Source organism: Sarcophilus harrisii, chromosome 2 (assembly GCF_902635505.1).
Source record: "Sarcophilus harrisii chromosome 2, mSarHar1.11, whole genome shotgun sequence".
Lineage (NCBI taxonomy): Eukaryota > Metazoa > Chordata > Mammalia > Dasyuromorphia > Dasyuridae > Sarcophilus > Sarcophilus harrisii.
Window position 1 is genome coordinate 509,082,971 of NC_045427.1, and position 12,727 is coordinate 509,095,697.

General features: G+C 34.0%; 1 protein-coding gene across 3 annotated transcripts in view; it reads left to right on the top strand.

Moving 5' to 3' along the window:
- TCF12 (transcription factor 12) overlaps window positions 1-12,727 on the top strand; it is a 402,673-nt gene that overhangs the window by 331,897 nt on the left and 58,049 nt on the right. The window lies entirely within an intron of this gene.

Below are 12,727 nucleotides of genomic sequence, written 5' to 3' on the forward strand. Positions count from 1 at the left end.
TCAGGGTTGTTTGAAGTTGTTGTTCTTGTTATTGTTTTAAAGAACTTTTATTATCTCTGGATTTTATTTTAATATCTAATAGAATACTGTCAACTTTGGGATTTATTTTCAAAAGTCATTTGGCTCTAAAAATTCTATTTTTGTCTGCAGAATTCACTATGGCCCTACTCTAATTTCCTGATGCCACTGTTTATCCCAACATTCCATCCCCTACTTCTGCAATTCCCCATAGCACTAGACTTGAGAGAACACAAGTGTTTGCCTAAAGCAAATAACATTCTTAGCTCCCTCATAAATACAATTCCCATGAAAAGCAAACTAAAAAGGAAACAAAAGGAGGGTTTTTTTAAGGGCTGTTTCTGATCTTTGTCAAGTTCACTGCCTGATTTTTATTAGGCCCACCTTCATTTCTTTCAGACCTAGGTATGTGGGCTAATGTTTATTTTCATAACCCTTTTAGTACATGATTTGCATTTATTTATAATGTTTAAGCTTAGAGAGTTGAGTCATAATTTTTTTGTTGCTTAGTATGCATAGAAACATCATTTTATATTTAAATATAATTTGCTTAACAGACAAGAATAAGGGAAATTAATTAGGTGGAATCTTAATGTTAGATAGAGATCCAAATACTTTGGTAAACACTTATTGTGGCAAGTGCTTAGATATATACTGAGAGCTATGCACATGTCTGAATTTAGAACTAAGTCTAATCTTCCCTGGAAATTCTGAAGTTAAAATAATCGTAATGGTTTGAAAATGTGGTCCAGCCCAAGTCTGATCTTGACAAAATCTGTGAGGCTTGTGATTGGTCTCTAATTTAAGCCTTAAATTCAAAACAAAAGAATCTTCACGAAACTACAAAAAAAAATCCTCTGTCATTTGTCCAAAAAAAATTGTTTCTTAACATAGGTCTCTTGGACTTCAATTGTATATTTGTTGTGCTCATGAAATTGTTTTGATGTGAAGTTCTTTTCTTTGGAATAGTAGTGAATTCTATTTTTAGCAAAATTCTACTTGCCATTTAGATCCAGAATTGAAATGGATAAGTTGTACAGTTCATCATAATTTTCTAGATCTTTTCAGTGATTGCCCAAGTGTTTTTTTTTTTTTAATAAACCTAAGAGACTATGTAAATTGAAACAGAAATCAACAGTGAGTATAGGTTTCATTTAGTTTTTCACTAAGGAAAATGTGAATAAAGTTTTTACTTCTCGAAATTGCCATAATTTTTTTTTTAAATCTTCTCTTGAGCCCAATGAGCACTTAATAAATATTCAATAAATACCAGTCACTCAAAAATAATTACATAATTTTAGGCAGTTTTTTTTTTTTAAATGACTGCAGGAAAGATTAACTATGTGAGACTTCTGCACTGAGCAGTACTTTTAAGTACCCTCTCATGTTTTCTAAATAAACCATTACCAGAAACATTCACTATTTTTTCTGTTTAAAAGAAACAGTACCTTCTGTTCTATAATGTATTCATTTTTTCTCTATTTGTTCAATTAACTTTCATTTACTGATAATATTGTAAGGGACTATCCACTCTACTGATTTGGATTGCAACTTCCTCCATATTTCCCCAAATGGCATCTAGGCAGCAAGGAACCTTGCCTCAAATAGAAAAGGTGTAGGTTCTCTGATTTCCAGTTGAAGTTGCAATAAAATAGAAAAGTGCTGTTGAAAGTAAGGCCATTGTTATAATTTAACAGGAAAGCAAGGCCTCATATGTTTGCAACAAACTGAATAGTCTGGATCATATAGCTAACTCCCAGTGTGAATAACTTGCAGATATCTGATCTCTTTCCCCCTTCTCCTTTCTGTATCTCTTCTAAAATATAAGCTACTGGAAGTCAGGAGCAATCTCATTTTTTGCCTTTTTTTGTAAACCCAGTGCCTAGCACAGTGCCAAAATCAGTCTCTTAATGTAAGAGCTTGTCAAATCAAACTCAGTTATGAAAACTTTGTTTCTTTCTGACAACAAAACTATTCAAAACCATCTACGTGCCCTCCAAGGAAAATGACAGATGCTGCTTTGGTGATGAAACAATGTCTCATATAGCATAAGTATCATGAATGGTGTTGGCCAAATACTTTTAGGGGATGAAAATCCAGTTTTTGTTTGTTTTTTTTTAAAAAAAAAAAAAAAAGGCCCCTGCTTTTAAATGAGCATGTTGGTTATTTAACTGCACAGATTTATTCAAATGCTAGGAAAGCACATGTTATCAGGAGAATTGAGGTTTTTGAGTCTTAAAATACAGTGAATGATCATTTCCTGCTATATCTCTGTGACCTTGAGATAGTCCCTGGGCCTCAGTTTCCTAATATGTAAAAGTGTTGGTTGGGGGTGTGGAGGGTGTTTGCCATATCAGAATTTCATCAATTTATGCACTTAATGAGAATTTGTTATTTATGCCTTAAAGGCTTTATTTTTTTGGTACAATTCCCTAGAATTGGGTGAATCTGTTGCCTTCCCTAGACTCTCAAGGATTATGTTTCTTACAAAACACCACTAAAGCTTATCAGCATCTACTCCCTGAATCTCTTAATGGTCCACAGTCACCTGGCCTCTACTACATGAGAAGATACAGTTTGACTGTAAGACTTTTAAGTATGCCTTAACCATCTTTTCTTTCATATAATTTAGGGCTTATGTCCTCCAGAATAAGTCACACCTATGGACTTAATTTGGAATTGGTATTGTTTTTCTATATTCCTTTTAAAAAAACAATTTTGTCTTTCTATAATTTAAACTTTCTTGGCAACTTAATTATTACAGATACCTTTGTATATAATCTTCACAACATTCTCATATTTTATCTATGAAATTCTTCAGTGAAAATCATGAAAAGCCAAATTTCAGAAGTTAGTATTAATACAGATTTTATATATATAAAAACAAAGTAGCTGATAGCTTAAAATATGTCCATTCATATTTTAATGTCAGTTTCTCAATCTATGAGGTATGTCTATAAATGTTAAATAGGTTAGATATTTTTTCCTAAAACAATATCAGTGCCATTGAAATTGGCAGGGAAATTTGTGGGCTGTAGTTTTCAACTCTCTGGGCCAATCTTTTGCACAAATAGACCCATTTTATGGATAAATGAAAGATGACTATGCAATTTGGAGTAAAAATTAATCATCTAGAATTAAGCTTTTAATTTCTTAAAATAATTAAAAATAAAAATGAGGTGACAGGACACTTCATTTTGTTTTTTAGTGTTAACAAGGTTCATAGGAGAAATAGCATAATGTTTGTTATGAGAAAGAAAGATGACTAGAAAAAAGTGGTAGGTCCAGCACAGTAAGAGGAAGTGCCATTGGGCAGTGAAGGTATAATTCATTGTTGTCTCCATGATGTCAGAAGATCTGGAGGAGGGTGCCTGACATCTCAGACAAACCTGCAGAAGATTTTTTTCAGAGAAAACGTGACATGCCCATATGATGTTAATGAGATTTATTAACTTGGAGCTGAGTTTCATTGAAATATTGAAGTTTCGTATTAGTAGATATTCTCATTTGTTTTGTAAACACCTCAGAAATGTTTTCAAAATAAGATTTCTCTTGATTTTTATTAGGAGGTGTTCCCCATGCTTTAGATGGAAATTTTAGAAAACTCACTTCTTTTGGGCTAGATCTTAACCAAGTATAGGATCTGCACAATTGTTTGCCAGTGACATGCTGCTAAAATGAACTGCTTGCTCTTTGTTACTTGATCGGTACAAATGTGAGACAGGATGTTTTGGTTGGCTCTCACAGTGTAATTATCCAGAGGTACTCAGTATAAAAAATTGCTACGACTAGCAAGAATTTTACTGAAACACAAACATAATACGGACCCCAGAAATAACTTCATGTATAAGTTATTCAGGGCTTCAGATTGCTGATTTTTTTTTTCTTAGCCGTAGGCTAAAATGCAGATGTTAGTTCTGGTTTCTCTTTAAATATAAATTTTAAATGGAATTAGATTTGGCCAACATTTTAGCGCTGCCACATTTCTTGTGAAATAGGGGTCTGGTGCTTTCTAAGTTATAAAGAAAACAAGTTGCGCAGGCCTGGAGAGGAAATAAAATTAAAAAGAGAATGACACTGCCCCCAATGGTTAGAGAAAGGCAGATATATTTAAAGATTGTGTGTTTATATGTGAGCGTATGGACACACACACATACACTTTTCCATTGGGAGGCTCAACTTGATCCCAACTTTGGATAATGAAAAATTATCATTTGCTCCTGATGGATGATTGAAATGACAGCCTTGTTCACTGTAGACTTTTCCTGGTTGCCTAAACAGTCAACAGGGCAGGGAAACCCCTGTTCATGAACAGTGAATAGACCAGTAAAATTAGAATATCATGGCCTGCACTTTCTATTTTAGTGTCCAAAGCTTCTCACATGCCAATCTCTTCAACCAAGTAAAATCTCTATGGATATTTTTTGGGGGGAAGGAGCCGAAGAGGGGGTGCCCTCATCCTAGACAGACGGATAGATAGACAGACACACACACACAGTAGGCTTGTGATTATAGAGCCATCTGCAGGAAAATTATCAGGTTGCAAGCTCATTGATGGTTGTCCTGCTGTATGTTATTTCAAATGGTAGATGAGAAATGACAAAATGCAGTTCACATGGGGAAAGAAATAGCCGAGAGATGCAGGAATTAGGCAGCAGGGGGACCTCTTATTCCCCCTTTAATTTTTCAGAGAAAACTGCTTTGTCATGGTGAGTTTATGATGAAAGGAAAGGTACAATTTGCTTCAGATTTTGCATATTTTCAGTAATTATAGTTATGCTTCTTTTGAATGGATGTCTAATGATTCCCTCTTAGAAGCTTTCTGTGGTGTGTCAGTTCTGTTCCTGTTGATGTCAGATGGGCACTATTTATTTACTTCGGAAAGCAGTTTGCTTTCTCTGCTGGAAGGTATGGTTGTTTTATAGGCATACCCTTATTATAGCCATATGGTTGTCAAAAGAGAATTAAATAAATGTTCTTTTGCCATATAAATGTAGTTTTGTGTAGATTGCTTCCACTTGCTATGCCCAGGTAGGTGTTTCTTTAAAGTTAACCATTAAATAGCTTGCTAACTAAACTCTTTTGTCAAAATTTCTGAACCTCTGAGTTGTGTTTGAAAGCTTCCTAAGGCAGAAGAGACTTTGCTATGATATTTTATAAACCAGAAGAAGAACTGGTAATTTGGATCATGAATATTTTTAGCAAATGGCTTTATTTCTATCTATGTGTAGCTCTCTTTTCTTCTTGTTTTGTTTCTGAATCTTCCTTTCTATCTTAACTCAAATTAGTTGTTGATGTGAGATTTTCAATAATTAATCCAACTGGTAATCCTTCCTTTCATTTCCCTAGAAATAGAATTCATATACTTGTGTGCTTGTGTGCTGGAACTAGAAAAGTACTCCCACAACAATCAGTGTGTTATGTGCATGTACATACATACATATAACACCATATCATTTATCCATAACAGATGAGTTACATATATAAATAATACATGTATGTATTTATATACATATATACTGCATACGTACATACATATGTAGTTTAGAACTAGAAAGGTCCCCTAACAAAAATCAGTGCGTATATATAAAACATATCAGTTATATATAACAGCCGTGCTACGTGTACACACACACACACTGCTACATACTAGTAGCATCAGTGTTTCTTTCGGATAGGAATCTAATCATTCATTTCTTGACCTTAGGACTTTATCTTAGTGCAGATTGTTAAAATTAAGCCCTTCATGCTTAGTTAGCAATTTCTTTGCAAAATATACTGACATCCACAAAATCAGAATAACTTAAGTTGGAATTTTTACAACTGAAATACTGTTTTGTTCATGAGAAAAAATTAAATCTTTCACATAAGAATCGGGGGATACCCATCTCAACTTTTGTTAAGATTTACTTTCAATTTTAAATGGCCTACACCATTTTAATAAGCAAATTTGTTTTGGTATCTTTTTTCATTACCATTTAATTCAGTGTACCTGTGATGTCACCATGGTGGTACTCCATCTACAATTCTTCCTCTGTTTAGCTCTTATTCATGCCCTTCTTTATTTTTTCCACTAATAATTGCCTTTTATTTTCAAAATACATGCAAAGATAGTTTTCAACATTCACTTCTGCAAAAACGTGTGTTCTAAATTTTTCTCTCCTTTTTCCCCCACCCTCTTCCTAGACAGCAAGCAGTATAATATATGTTAAACATGTGCAATTCTTCTATACATATTTCTACATTTATAATGCTGTACCAGAAAAATCAGATCAAAAAGAAAAAAATGAAAAAAAAAAAAACAAGCTAATAACAAAAACATTGAAATACCATGCTGTGATCTACATTCAGTTCCCATGGTTCTCTTTCTGGATGCAGGTGGTTCTCTCCACCCCAAGTCTGTTGGAATTGCACAACCTTCTTTAAATCCCCTAAAACATGTTGTGATATACCCAGTGAGTTAGTGGACTTTTTACTTTGGATGTCAATGACTTTTGACATTGTATGGGTTCTATAAGTAGCCCATTTGTATGGGTAGCTTCTGAGAGTCCCATTGCTTATCCTTCATTCTCCCAGTTGTGACTATCCCAAATCCTGTTCTGTTCATGGAGATCTCTGATGTATCTTTCATGTCATAGTCAATGCATTTCTTTTTTCTTTCTTTCTTTGCTTTTTTTTTGGGGGGGGGTAATGTCTCAGCCTAATTATGCCCACCACATTTTCTTCATTGCCCTTTAAGTAACCTTCAAAATCAATTATCTTTTCCACTTTACAAAAGCAAAGTATTCAAAAATTTAAGCAGCAAAGTCTATACATTTGAAATGCCTAAGTGTTGCTAGTTCAATTTGGATTAAAATAGTTTGATATATCATTAATAATGATTTGAAATTTAAAGTTTTACGTGAAATCATTAACTAGTCAGAGCTAACTAAAACTATAAAATCTGAGAGGTTGATATTTTTAAATATTTCAAGAATCTGTGATTCAGTCTATGTGGATACTTTTCTCCATTGATATTAACCTCCTCTCCACAATTTAGTAGATGGCCTTTGAAAGATATAGCTGAAACCCTACAGTTAGGTGATGGGCATCTTAGAACTTAGCATGTATGTATCTTTATTGTCTAAGGACCTGTTTAGCTGTCACCTGTAACCTATTCAAAAACTTCCAGCTTGGTGGATCTTGCCAGAGCTTGAAATTCACTTAAATAGATGAACATCAAAATATCAGATTCACCTCTGAGCCATGATGTGATATTGAGGCAGCGAAGGAGCACAGTGAGTAGAATATTAAAACTAGACTCGAGAAGAGTTGAGTTCAAATCCAGCCTCAGATACATATTAGCTGAGTTATCTTAGGCAAGACACTTAACCTCTTTTGGCCTCAATTTCCTTAGCTGTAAAAAGGGATAATAATATACAAGGTGGTATGAGAATCAAAGGAAATATTTGTGAAGCACTTAAGCATAGCTCCTGGCATATAGCATGACTATATACATGCTAGATGTTATTATATTATTTTTATCAGAACATATCTTTAGTGATAAGAATTAACATTCATTTCTAAATTTGTATTCATAATATTGTATGTAGCCAATAAATTATCCTGAGGATACTGTTTTAACTCTCTTTGCATTCTCAGTTTCTGGTACATAATAATTGCTTAATAAATGCTTTTTGAATGAATTAAATTTTGAACAGACTAAAAATCTATCATTTTTACCTTCAGCTAGAGAAGTGGTTTTTTTTTTTTTTCTTAAGGTTCAGTTAAGATCTGTATGCTTTGTAAGTATTCTTCCTAAGATGGTGATTATCTTTCCACTTTTGCTTCTTTTTCTCTGAAGAAAATAATTAAGCAATTGTTTATTGAATTTTATTCTGTATTGAAAACTAGAAAATTATAATGAATTGGTGACACTTTAAGTATTTTTCTGATGTATGTTTATGAACGTTGACTTTTAAGCAATTAACAAAATTCAAAATTCAAGTTGGAATTACTTTCATTAGAAATATTAGGAATGACTTACAGGACTTCTCATGTAAATAGGAGAGTCCTTCTAATTTGATTTATTAGGTAACAAATTCATAACTTCTTAAACATCAAAAAGCTCTATCATTTATTGTTTGTTTCCAGAGAATAAAATAGTTTAACAATATTGAATGCTAACTATCCCCCCATGTAGTATGTGGCTTATATCATGTTTTTAATTTTTAAATTCAAATTACTTTAACTTTGATTTTTTTAAAATTATGAACTAGTTATCAGTAAAATCTAGAGTTGTACATTTTGCAGATGAGGAAATTGAAGTTAATTTGCCCATAGTGACAGTAGCTAAATGTCTGAGGCAGGATCTGAACTCAAGTTTTACTCCAAGTCCAACACTATCTACTATGTTCAAGCAGATGGGCCATTCTTTTGCAACAAACCCTTAGAGAGTTGATGAGATATGGAGATTTGTCAGTCAGACAGCTACTGTGTGAGAAGCAGGATTTGTATACAGTGTCTTTCTCATTCCAAGGTCAATCCCCTGCACTCTTCCCAGAAGCATCAAAATTGCTTGTCAAAATATTGCCTTAAAAAGGTTGAATTGGGAACTATTTAACAAATTTTTAAAAAATAAAATACAATGTAGATAATGTTAATTTGAAGTTTTCAAAGACAATATGCAACCTCTAGGGATTTGTTTCTAATTGAATTCAACACCCTTGCCCTATGCCATATTGCCTCTTGGTCTTATTTAATAAAGACAATGATAGAAGAATTTTAGTTTAATCAGTAAATGTAATTTCTGTGCCTCTACATGAACTTTATGTACCTGATATTGAATTGACTATAAAGGAAAAGAAGGAAAAGTGAAGATTAAAAGGTAATTAGATATATTGAATATGGGGAAAACCAAGCAGTCATCTTCCAGCATTCACTTTAATTCTTATAAAGTTAGAAAAGAGAACTAACTCTCCATTCATGATATACTTGTCATATGAATTTCCATGGAACAGAATCTTCATAAAGTAATAGACTCGGGCAGCTAAGTAGAGCAGTGAAAAGAGCAGCAGCCTTGGAATCAGGAGGTCCCAAGTTCAAATTCAGACTGAGACCCTTACTAATTGTGTGACCCAGGGCAAGTCATTTAACCATGGTTACCTTCAAAAATAAAATAAAAATAATGGGCCAAATATGTCTTTTAATTATGTGGCAACAAATAGCACACACTGTGTCATTTGAAAATGGATGAAAGTAGCCAGACCAGTTATGACTTTGGAAGACCAAAAAAGTGAAGTGTGGCTCCTTCCCCTTAACCAGCAGGAAATGTAGGAAAGATATGGCATGAAATGTACATTTCCAGACCTAGATCTCTCTCTAGAGATCTGTAGATCTCTAAATACAATAAATTTGTGTTTCTTATAAAATTATTATCTTTGTATTTATTAGAAGGACAGATTTCTGTTCGTTATAAGGGTGGTTGAGTAGGTCGCCATAGAGATGCAAAAAAAAAATCACCAATAAGTTTTTTTTTTTAATTACAAGAAAACAAAAAAAAGTTCAGAAAGGGACATAAGTAGGAAAGTTTAGTTACTACCTTGTTGTATTTCATAAACTCCTTAAAAACAAGTATTACATTAACAGAAAGTAATGGTCTTATATAAACTTACTGTTCTGTGTGTGTGGAAATGTTTGGTCTTATGATTAAAGTCTTAATTAAAAAAAAAAAAAAACTTTCTTCCAAATCAATGAAAATAGATTCAGCCAAGTGTAGTGATGATGAGGAACTACATTCAGGTGCTGTCTCTGGCACTTTTTGTCTGTTCCCATTAGTATGTTACTAACTTTTCAGTGTCCTAGGCAACTCTTTAATATTGTTTGAAGAGCAGGTGTCAGTTTGCTTCGAGTAAAGGAGATTTCTTCACAGGGATTTCACTGTAAGGAATAAATTCTCCTCCCTCCAACCCCTACCTTTGGGTTAGGGTGAAAGAAGGGAAGGTTTGGTTTATTTAAAAGCACTCCACAAGTCCTGCCTCTTCTTTCCCTTTTCCTTCCCCCCACAGTATTTACAGTTACAGGACAAAACTCAAAATCAGGTGATTTCATTTTCCCCTGATATTTTAATTTTTCCATCTTTCTAACATGTAAAATGGTAGCCATTTCCTCCCATGAGGTTGTTCTGATTTGCAACTAAATATATTTTGAGGTGCTGATGTGCTTGAGCAACATGTTATTGGGTCAGAGTCTCACTTGCATTAGCTCTCATAATCTGTTAATATACTTAGAGAAACACATAGGTGATTGTTTTTGACGGTGAAGGATCGTGAGTGGAAACAATTCAGAGTACAAAGTGCATGTCAGTTCAATGCTCCTGTGCTGACGGCACGTCTGTCTGAAATCAAGTTTAAAAAATTGGCTCTGTCTCCAGCTGACTTGTTTTGTCAGACTGAGTCACTGGATTAACCCTTGGCATGTCAGAAAGGAAAGGGGGAAAAAACACAACAGGAGCAGGTCAGGGCCAGGGGTTGGAATTAAACAACTGCATTGACTGGAAGAACACTTGGTCTGTATAGATGATCTATTTTCCCGTAATATGATTCCCTGAAGGAAGGAGAAATTGTAGTGCAGCTGTTGTTAGGATTAAATTAGCATCCCCCCTCCAAAAAAAAAAAAAAAAAACACACATGAGAAAGAACCAAAAAGGCTTTCACTTTAGAATTGTACAACTTAATTTGTAATTGTGATAAAGCAAATAACTGACTGCCTCGGCCAGTATTAACTTCTGTTGAGTAAAGACAGATTTCAAAAGGTCAGATGACAGTCTGGAGTGGCAAGTGGAAAAACCATTCACCCTAGATCATAATACGTTATGAGAATGGTATACTCTTATGTCTCCTGAAGATGTCCTCTTTACTGAGGATGTATTTATTATTGTTGGGATCCTGAGAGACAGTCCTCATCTTTTTAAAATTCATATTTAATTTTAGTCAATAATGAATCTAGTTGGTTATCTTCTTTCCAAAAGAATTTCAGAATATATCTACTTATTTTTCACTGTTAGAGTAACATATTTGCCTTTTATTCAACTTTTCTAACAATGTGCCTTCCCTAGCAAAATTCACTTAGATATAATAGAAAGACAATGTATTTCTCTTTTATAGCTACAATTTTTAAAACTGACACAGAATAAAAAAGAAGGGTTTAAAAAAGTAGCCATATTTAGGAAATCCTTTTAAGTAGATAATTCTCAAGCTTCCCTCCAAAAGTTTATTGTCCTATATCAGCATGTAATTGTTTTACAGCAAAAAAAAAAAAATCATAATCAAATATTAAACTTATAATTGTGCTTTAATAAACACTTCTAGTTGTGTAATTGGAAAAGTCACTTTTGAAAATACATGTGCTATTGCTGTCCTTATAAGATTTCCATACTCTGAGTTTAGGCAAGAAAAATAAGTTAAGCCATTTCAGTTTTTAACTTCCCTCCCTCTCTCTCTCCTTCTCCTTCTCTCTTTCCCTCTCCCTCTCCCTCTCTCTCCCTCCCTCCCTCCTTTTCTCTCTCTCTCTCTCTCTCTCTCTCTCTCTCTCTCTCTCTCTCTCTCTCTCCCTTTCCCTCTCCTTCTCCCTCTCTCTGTCTTGTCTGTCTCTGTCTCTCTTCCCCCTTTCTCCCCCATCCCTCCTCCCTCTTTTCTTTCTCCGCCTCCCCCTCTCCCAGGTTATGTGTGTGTAGTCCCTATATGCTTTAATTATTTCTGAGAAAAGAGAGTGTCATTAAAACTACCTGTATTTTGTGGCTTCTTCCCCCTCCCACCTTTTACACCTCTCCATCTGAACTCAATTTTCTCCAGAAAGAAAAACTTTTTCAACTTGGAATGATTATAAGAATTTCATTTTTTCAATATAGCTTTCTAATGGCAAAGGAAATAGTCTTTCAATGCTGAAAGGATATTTAATAAAAGACTAAATTTATTTAGCTGGTTTTAGGCATGGTATTGTTGATTGTAAATTATAGCTTCTTACACTGCCCCTTCAAGGATTGAAATGGGTCTTTGTGATTTCTCAGGAGGGAGGAAGTTGCAAACCACTCTGCCGACTGGCATTTTAATAGTCTGATGTACAGTGATGTTCTTTTGCAGCTGCTACTTTGCCTTTTATATGGGGGGTGGGGGGGTGGAGAGGTTGTTGTTCAGATAACATCAGCTTTTAAAACTCTGCTTGGCTAGTTGGTCTTACTTGTTTGATTAGATTTTAATGCAATAATTTGATTAGCATTTCTGATCACATTATTTGCTGTTCTTTACAGAGTGCTTTGTTTAGGGAGTTTGTGAAAGTATCTTGTGCATAGAGAGTTTGAAAATCAACAAAGATGCTTTGAAAAAGATATTACCATTTTTTTGTAGCTTATGAGTATAACAGCTTTCTTGCATCTGGTTTTCTTCGCATTATTAAGATGAACTCTTCTTTGTCTTAGTCATAAATCTTCATAAAGTATGCTGGAATAATAATAACAACAGCTAGTACTTATTGCTTAAGGTTTGCAAAGTACTTTACAAATTTTATATCATTTGATCCTTGCAGTCCTGGGAAGTAAAGTGCTATCTCCATTTTACAGATGAGCAAAGGGAGAAGGAGAGAAAATAAACATTTATATAATGCCCAATGTGTGCTGGGCACCACAAACAGTGCTTTTCAGATATTATCCCAGATGTTTCCCACATCAACCTTG